At 46.2% G+C, this 9,029-nt stretch overlaps 1 long non-coding RNA gene across 1 annotated transcript; it reads right to left on the bottom strand.

Moving 5' to 3' along the window:
• Positions 1 to 2,851: 2,851 nt before the first annotated feature.
• LOC141582161 (uncharacterized) lies at positions 2,852 to 8,063 on the bottom strand. The gene is made up of 2 exons (XR_012514998.1): positions 6,863 to 8,063; positions 2,852 to 3,796 (listed from the first exon to the last, which is right to left on the bottom strand). It is a non-coding gene; the product is annotated as an uncharacterized LOC141582161 (long non-coding RNA).
• Positions 8,064 to 9,029: the final 966 nt, after the last annotated feature.

Here is a 9,029-nt window from a genome sequence, read left to right as displayed (position 1 = left end):
GCTGAGCTGGCAGGGTGACAGGGGAAGGGAGAAGGAAGAAAAGGGAGACGGTCCTGTCAGAGATGGGTTACGAGAGCTGGAGCCGGGGGGCGGGACTGGGGCAGAGTTAATGAAGTGGAAATGAATTCAGGACCGGCCCAGTGGCCCGGCAGGCAGCGCGGAAGGCGGCGCCTGGGAGTGAGATTGGGGCGGAGTAGGCCTGGGCTCCCTTTCCTTGGGCACAGTTCCCGTGTTGTTCACCGTTTCCTAAGTTCCCGGTGCGGTGCTGGGTGCGTGACGCGCAGCACACCGTGCCCACCTGTAGCGAATTTCTCTGCAAGGAAAGATAAGGGTCGAACCCGCGGCAAAGTGCGGGAGGGACCGAAGGCTGCAAAAGGGAGAGAGAGGTCACTCTACTCAGGGGGCTCCCAGCAGACGTGGGAGGGAAGAGGTAACATCCGATTAGGGTCCCAACGGAAGTAGAAGATTCAGGTGCTGAGACATAGTGGGGAGTCCCCAGGACTTGGTTCCATTTAAGGCAGAGGGAACAACATGGCAGAGTCCTGGGGAGACGTGAAAATACAAGTTTGCTTGGGAAACAGCATCGAACTGTCTCATTAACTAGAGTGCAGAGTGGTAGTTCTCAGCCCTTTCATCACCAAAAATTTTTTTAATCACCTGAATCTGTGTTTCTAGAGGTTTTTATTCACTCGCCCCCGACACACACACACCCAGCATTTATTAAAGAATATAATTATTTCCTCATTTTTGATCATCATAAACATTTAACTGCCAATCAATCAGTGTTACCATATTGAGTTGCTATAAATTCAGGTAAAAAAGGAAAGAAACTAGGAATGTAGCTTAGTTGAACCTCTGAAAGCCATAAGATAAGTAAATGTCCATTTTAAATAGCCTCATTGGAGAAGCTGGAAGGACCGAACTAAAAGTTGGGCACCATAGTCAGTGTCCGTGTGAAGGGGAACACCCGGAAGAAACGCAGAATTGTGCCGATTTGTGGTCAGGCCAGAGTTTCTGTAGGCAACGGAGAGAAATTGAAGGTTCTTGGGAAGGACGGGGTAGGAGAAAGCTATAGAATTTTAGAAAAATTAATCTGGAGGTGACCAAATAGTTTGAACCAAGGGGATACAGTAGTCAAGAAGACTAGATAGAAAGTAATTCCAATAATATAAGCCTGGAGAGATGAGAGCCCAAATCGGCATGGCAGTGGTGAAAAGTGTAACACACAAAATGAATTGGAGTACAGAAAAATCAAAATGAAAAAAACTTTGAAGCCACCTTGACATGATAAGCAAACAAGGGAAACTTCAGAGATCATATTAGAGTCTCAAGGCAAGTGATCAGAACTGCGAGGTCATTCACGTGCACAGGGAGCCTAGTGGGGGATCACACCCGGTGAGGACATGAGGTGGGGGAAGAGGAAGTGATGAGTTCAGAGCTGGAAGCTGTGGAGCGGGGTCAGAACCGGAGGGAGAAAGGAGGTCATTGCTGCCAGGGCAGGATGACTTGAAGCCGTGAGAACAGGGTAGCTGCCGACGAAGACTGCACAGAGACGAGTGCCTGGCACAGAGAGGAATACCTATGTTTAGAGGATGGGAAGAAGAAGGACCCCCAAAGAGTGAAAGAGAATCCACCAGATAGGCAGGAAGGAGACAAAGAAAGTGAGATGTCATGGAGCCAAGGAAGGAGAGACTGTTAAGGAGGAGTTTCTAATAGTGCCAGCAGGTACGGAGAGAAGAGGCACTGGGTTTGGCAGTGAAAAAGTCACTAGTGACATTTGAGAGCAATTTCAAAAGAGTGAGCAAGGTGGGAGCCAGATTACAAGTTACCGCTAGAAAGTGAGAAACTGTTAGCAAGTAGAGGTTACACTTTTGAGAACTTTACTCACAGAGAAGAGAGACATAGAAACCAGACAATGTACTAGAAACAGGCCAGGTGCAGTGGCTCATGCCTATAATCCCAGCACTTTGGGAGGCCCAGGTGAGCAGATCACCTGAGGTCAGGAGATTGAGACCAGCCTGGCCAACATGGCGAAACCCTGTCTCTACTAAAAATACAAAAATTAGCTGGGCATGGTGGCAGGCACCTGTAGATCCAGGTACTTGGGAGGCTGAGGCATGTGAATCACTTGAACCTGGGAGGCAGAGGTTGCAGTGAGCTGAGATCACGCCACTGTACTCCAGCCTGCGGGACAGAGCAAGATTCTGTCTCCAAAAACAAAAAGAAAAAAGAAACAGTGTTCTAGTTTTTCTTCTTCACATTCCCAATGCCCTCTCTTCCTAAGTCAATATGCATGAAGGGCTGTGGTGAGACGGTCTGAGTGCCGGCCTACAAGGCTGGTATAAGAACTGTAAGTTACAAGGAATAGAACATCGATCCAAGAGATCCTTAAGGGAGCCGCAGTCTTGACATTCACAGACAGAGGACTTAGGCAGGGGTGTCCAATCTTTTGGTTTTCCTGGACCACACTGGAAGAAGATTTGTCTTGGGCCACACATAAAATACGCTAACACTAACAGTAGCTGATGAGCTTTTTTTTAAAAAAATAACAATAAAAAGCCTCATAATGTTTTAAGAAGGTTTACAAATTTGTGTTGGGCATCATTCAAAGCCGTCCTGGGCTGCATGCAGCCCACAGGCTGTGGGTTGGACAAGCTTGGCTTGGAGGCTCTGGTGGAACTCCAAAACAAACATGAAGAGCACTAGAGAAGAGGAAGCAAAGGGACTGTCATGATTTATGGAATCATTAACAGACATTTATGTCCCGACCTGCAGGACAACAACAGGAGCCCGAAGAGAGGGAGTGGAGATGGATGGGCAGGAGACGCCAAGAATGGAGACAAGACAGGAGTCTGATCAAGTCTCGTTTATTGTTGCTGAGCTCACAGCTTAAATAGGCCAGGCAGGGGGGCGGGGCAAAGGAAGCTTGCAGTTGGGAAACTCCGGCCTGGTGTGCCTCGTGCCGCTACCAGCCTCGTGCCGCCTCGTGCCGTCCACGGGCTGGATCTGAATCATCAGGACTTGAGCCTCCCACAAGCGGCACCTGGGCTCTCTTGGCCCCAGGATTTGGCCTGTGCTGCTGCTCACAGCCTCCCAACAAGCGGCACCTGGGCTCTCTTGGCCCCAGGATTTGGCCTGTGCTGCTGCCCACACATTTATTGTGCACTCATTATTTTTCCAAAACTGTTATCCATGCATTTGGCTTCAGCTACCACCCATGTGTCCATATGTCCAGCCCACCTGGATATCCATTTCAAAGTCAATGTATTTAAAGTAGAACATGCCACCTTCCTCACAAGGGTGCTCCTCTTCATTTATCCTCTACTGTGGTAGATACACTATCATCATCCAACCAGAAACATGGCATCCATCCTAGATTCTTCGGTCTTCCTCACCTCCTCTCCCTTATTGAATCAATACATCTATGTTCTAAATCACCTCAATATTGTCCCCTTTCTCTCTATTCCACTGTGATTGCTGTAGTTGAGGACACCATTACCTCTCGCCAGGTGATAGCAGTTTGGATCTTGTCTCTGCCCAAATTCATGTTGGATTGTAATCCCCAGTGCTGGATGTGGAGCCTGGTGGGAGGTGTTTTGATCATGGGGACAGGTCCCTCACTGCTCGGTGCTATCTTCATGGTAGTGAGTTCTCGTTTAAAAATGTGTGGCAACATCCCCCTCTTCTCAACTCTCTCTTGCTCCTGCTTTGCCTTCCACCGTAAGTAAGAGCTTCCTGAGGTCTCCCGAGAAGCCGATCAGGTGTCCGCACCGTGCTTCCTGTAAAGCCTGCAGAACTGGGAGCCAATGAAACCTCTTTTCTTTTCTTTTCTTTTTTTTTTTTTTTTTTTTTTGAGACAGAGTTTCGCTCTTGTTACCCAGGCTGGAGTGCAATGGCGCGATCTCGGCTCACCGCAACCTCCGCCTCCTGGGTTCAGGCAATTCTCCTGCCTCAGCCTCCTGAGTAACTGGGATTACAGGCACGAGCCACCATGCCCAGATAATTTTTTGTATTTTTAGTAAAGACGGGGTTTCACCCTGTTGACCAGGATGGTCTCGATCTCTCGACCTCGTGATCCACCCGCCTCGGCCTCCCAAAGTGCTGGGATTACAGGCTTGAGCCACCGCGCCCGGCCGAAACCTCTTTTCTTTATAAATTACCCAGTATCAAGTTGTGGGGTTTTTTTCGATCCTTCTTTCTTTTTTTTTTTATTTTTTTTTTATTTTGGAAAATGTTAAAATTTATTAATAATAGTTAACATCACATAGTTAATTAAACTAGTTATTTATCATACATAATGACAACATCTTCACTAGACCGAGTGCTCAAGGATCTGAGATGATTGGCCATTCAGCACACCCCAAAGATTGAGATCCACTGTATTTACACAAAGCAAAGTCGTGTCAGCAAGGGACTGTCAACCTAATTCTGGAAACACAATCATTCAAAATTTATTTTCCAGTGTTCCTTTTTGGAAACCAACAACACATCTTTAATACCTACACACCTACATCTCTACCTTTAAAAAAAAAAAAGTGTAACTTCAAAGATAGTATCTAATCTTCAAGCTTAAAATTTAAGTTAAAATTCATCTCTATTTTCTGGGCACCTTTTAGTGATCCTAAAATCTACGTGAAAGCTTTTGGCTTTTCTGTAGCAGGAAAACACCCACATTTTGGGTCAATTAGTGCAGATGGAAGCAGCAGAGATGCTACACCTGACAGCAAAGCCAGACGGGAGCAAACGAGAAGGACCAGCCCCTCGCCCCTCTGTGCTCCTGAGAGGAGCTGGGCCATCTTCACCCAAGTTGTGGGGGTTTTTTCGATCCTTCTTTCTTTTTTTTTTTTTTTTTTTTTGAGACAGGGTTTCACTCTGTTCCCTGGCTGGAGTGCAGTGGTGTGATCACAGCTCACTATAGCCCTGAACCCCTGTGTTCAAGCAGTCTTCCTGCCTCAGCCTCAAACATAGCTGGGACTACAGGTGTGCACCTCTACACCCAGCTAATTTTTTAAAAAATTTTTAGTAGAGACGAAAAATTGCTATGTTGACCAGGCTGGTCTTGAACTTGTGAGTTTAAGCAATCCTCCCACCTTAGCCTCCCAAAGTGCTGGGATCACAGGCTTGAGCCACCACTCCTTTCTTGGGTATTTCTTTATAGCAACACAAGAATGGCCTAAAACACCAGGGCCTCTGCAGCAACCTTCCAACTAGTCTTCCTACCGCCAGTCTTCCTCTACTAATTCTTTGGATTATGAATTTCTTTGTTCAAAAGTAATTAAGCAGCAATAAAGTCCACCTATCTGAAACACATCTGACCATATCACTTCCAAGTTTTAAAACTTCCAGTAAATGCCAACAATCTATAAGTAAAGTCCAAGTCCCTTACCCTGGAAGAGAAGGCCTATTATAACCTGGACCTGGTGCCATCCCAGCCACATCTTCTTCCACTGCCCCTATACACCCAAAGCTACAGCTGCTTTCTTTAATACTCAAGGTTCAGCCTTATGTTCTCTTTCTGTGTCTTGCCCCTTGAGCCTTTGTCATTTACATAGCTCCAACTATTGTCCCTGAGTGATGCCCAAATCTCTGTCTTCAACACTGCACTCTCTTTGGAGCTCCATATTTCTAGTTGCTTGCAGGGGATTTCCATCCTGACTTGACAGGCCCCAAACTGAACTCAGTATCTTCCTCCCAGAAGCTGGAAGTGCTCTTGACTTCCTTAGTTCTGTGTTACTCCTGGTCAACCAGAAGAAAAAACTACAAGTGACCTTTACTCTTCGCCTTGCCTTGGGTCCATTCCTGGACATGTCAATTAAGCCAACAAATGCTGTCAAGTCTTCCTTTCTTACATCTGTTTGCAACATCCTTTTTCATTCCTATGACCACTACCAGGATCAGAAAGATGAGTACAGCCCAGGACCTGACCCATCCTTCATCTTTCTCTCCAATCTCAAAGGAAGAGGCAACTGCTTTCATCATGTCAGTCCCTGTGCCCTTGTTTTAAGACCCCAGACAGGTGGCTCTTGCTCAACAGATCACAATCCAAACTCCGCTGCCCAGTTACGGTGCTCCTTTGAGAGGGGAGGGAAGAGAGAATCAGAGGGCAGGGGCAGAAAGAGAGACTTTGTGGTGAAGGGGCCTTCACGTGACAGGCCCCCAAACTGAACGTGGCATCTTCCTCCAAGGCTGGAAGGGCTCATGACTTCCTTAATTCTGTAACTTCTTAATTAAGTAACTTCTCTGGTCAATCAGACTAAAAAACTACAAGTAATCTACAGAAGTGTCATCTACTAACATTCAGAGTGAGAATAGAGTAGGGTGGGACTGGACAGTTAGAAAGACTTTGTAAGTCCTAGAACACAGGGGTGGGAACTTGTGGAAAAGTACGCAGGTAGCTTCAACAGTCATGTTCTAATTTTAAAAGAGTGATTTAAATTGAGTTGTTGTTCTTAGATTATGCTTTATAACATATAGACATATATCCACCATCTATATTCCTTCGTACATATCAAATGGCAGATTTTCATTTTTAAATTTGTTTGCAAAAGAGAAGTCCTAGAGCAGTCTCTAGGAGCCCAATAAGGAATCAGTAATAAGGGCATAGGACACTAATATTTGTGAGTGTTTACTGTGTCAGATAAATCAGGAAATGGAGAAACTGAAGTTCTGAGAGGTTAAGTGGTTTGCCTGTGGTAGCGTAGCTGGAAAGTGTTCGTTTTGGGACTTGAATTCACATATATTTGACCCCAAAGCTTGTCTCAGGATAATTCCAGAGGGAATTTTCATGGTTTAAACACAATCCTGTCCATCAGAGGCTATGACCGCTGAGTACATGTTGATATAAAAAATTCCCCAGACTTACAATATCCAGCGTCCACCAGGAAACGTGACAGCGGAAGCGTCTTTTTTTTGACAACCCCTCTTTCTTCTCTCAGTTTACCAACTTTCGTCTTCCTTATTCTCTTCCACTTCTCCTTTCAGATTTACTGCTTCCAGCTTTGGCCTCGTCTCTACTTTTACTTTGTTCATAATGAGGCAGAGACCACCTCGAGACAGAGACCACCTCAGAGCAGAGGAAGAGGAGAGTTGGGGTGAAGAGCCTGTTTTAGAAAGAGAATCCGCAGGTGGGGAGCAGTATGAGGTGCTTGCGCTGCGAAAAGCAGGTGTGGACAGAGGGGATCAGGAAAGCTTTGCACTGGAAGGCATGATAGAGACTCAGAATAGGCAGCATTTAACAAGTCAGGGAAGTGGCTGGAGAGAACAGAGACACTGATATGGCTCACCACAAGATTCAGGATTTCAAGCGGCATTTTGGTGCTTACATCCCACAGTGCTGAAAAAATTCCATTAGTAGGGGGAGCATCTCATAGCTGAGTGACTCAGGTGGCAGGGGAGAAATCCAAGAGAAGGACTGAGCTATGTTCCCCTCGCTAATGAATCATTTATGTAGGCAGATCACCCCTTACAATAAATGCAGTATACACAAACCCACATTTATAAGACATAAATTAGGGAATACTTGGTTACCTACTAAAGAATTCTTTCCCGGCGAGGCGCGGTGGCTCACACCTGTAATCCCAGCACTTTGGGAGGCCAAGGCAGGCGAATCACCTGAGGTCGGGAGTTCAAGACCAGCCTGACCAACATGGAGAAAATACAAAAATTAGCCGAATCTCTACTAAAAATACAAAAATTAGCCGAATGCGGTGGCACATGACTGTAATCCGAGTTACTTGGGAGGCTGAGGCAGGAGAATCACTTGAACCTGGGAGGCAGAGGTTGCCGTGAGCCAAGATTGCATGATTGCACTCCAGCCTGGGCAACAAGAGCAAAACTGTCTCAAGATTAAAAAAAAAAAAGAATTTTTTTCCTTTAAAAAAGAAAAAGGCCGGGCGCGGTGGCTCAAGCCTGTAATCCCAGCACTTTGGGAGGCCGAGGCGGGTGGATCACGAGGTCAAGAGATCGAGACCATCCTGGTCAACATGGTGAAACCCCGTCTCTACTAAAAATACAAAAAATTAGCTGGGCATGGTGGCGCGTGCCTGTAATCACAGCTACTCGGGAGGCTGACGCAGAATTGCCTGAACCCAGGAGGTGGAGGTTGCGGTGAGCCGAGATCGCGCCATTGCACTCCAGCCTGGGTAACAAGAGCGAAACTCCGTCTCAAAAAAAAATAATAATAAAAATAAAAGAAAAAAGAAAAAAACGGCCAGGCATGGTGGTTCATGCCTGTAATCCCAGCACTTTGGGAAGCCAAGGCCAGCAGAGCACCTGAGATCAGGAGTTTGATCTCATTGAGACCAGCCTGGCTAACATGGTGAACTCCCCATGTCTACTAAAAATACAAAAAAAAAAAAAAAAAAAAGATTAGCCAGACATAGTGGTGTGTGCCTATAATCCTAGCTATTTGGGAGGCTGAGGCAAGAGAATCGCTTAAATCTGGGCAGCGGAGGTTGCAGTGACCCGAGATCACACTCCAGTCTGGGCAGCAGAGCAGAACTCTGTCAAAAAAAAAAAAAAAAGAAAGAAAGGAGAGAGAGGGAGAGAGAACAAAAACAAAAAAGGAAAAAACTAATTTCTTTAGGTATTTCTAGTACCTTTCCAACTGGGTCCAGTTGGTAGAAATTCCATTAACGTCCAATGCACTGTGGTAGGACGTAGGAGGGACGCAACTGGGAATAAAACGTGCGGAACCTCGGGTCGGGTGGCCTGAGTCTCAGTCCTGACTATTTTCTTAGGACCTATTCCAATCTGTAAAGTAAGGGCTAATCCTGTACCACCTCTAATTGTCATATAACTTTTAAATCTTAGCCTGTCTCTACCCAGTCCTATAGCAAGACAGAGAACTCTGTGAGAAGGTTTCTCATCCTCCTGCTCAGCTGAAAGTAGCCAGAAAGGCCACGAGCTCCTCAGCCTCAGGAACCCAGCTGGGCTCCATCTGCCTGGAGCTGTGCTCTGCTTCTCCCCATTTCACTCTAATCTTCGGCTGCAGTCATTTGCCACGTCTACTCCTTCAACGGTATCTTTCC

This window comes from Saimiri boliviensis, chromosome 19, assembly GCF_048565385.1.
Source record: "Saimiri boliviensis isolate mSaiBol1 chromosome 19, mSaiBol1.pri, whole genome shotgun sequence".
NCBI classification, from domain to species: domain Eukaryota; kingdom Metazoa; phylum Chordata; class Mammalia; order Primates; family Cebidae; genus Saimiri; species Saimiri boliviensis.
Note: the sequence above shows the minus strand (reverse complement) of the source record. Positions and strands in the feature narration are given on the sequence as shown.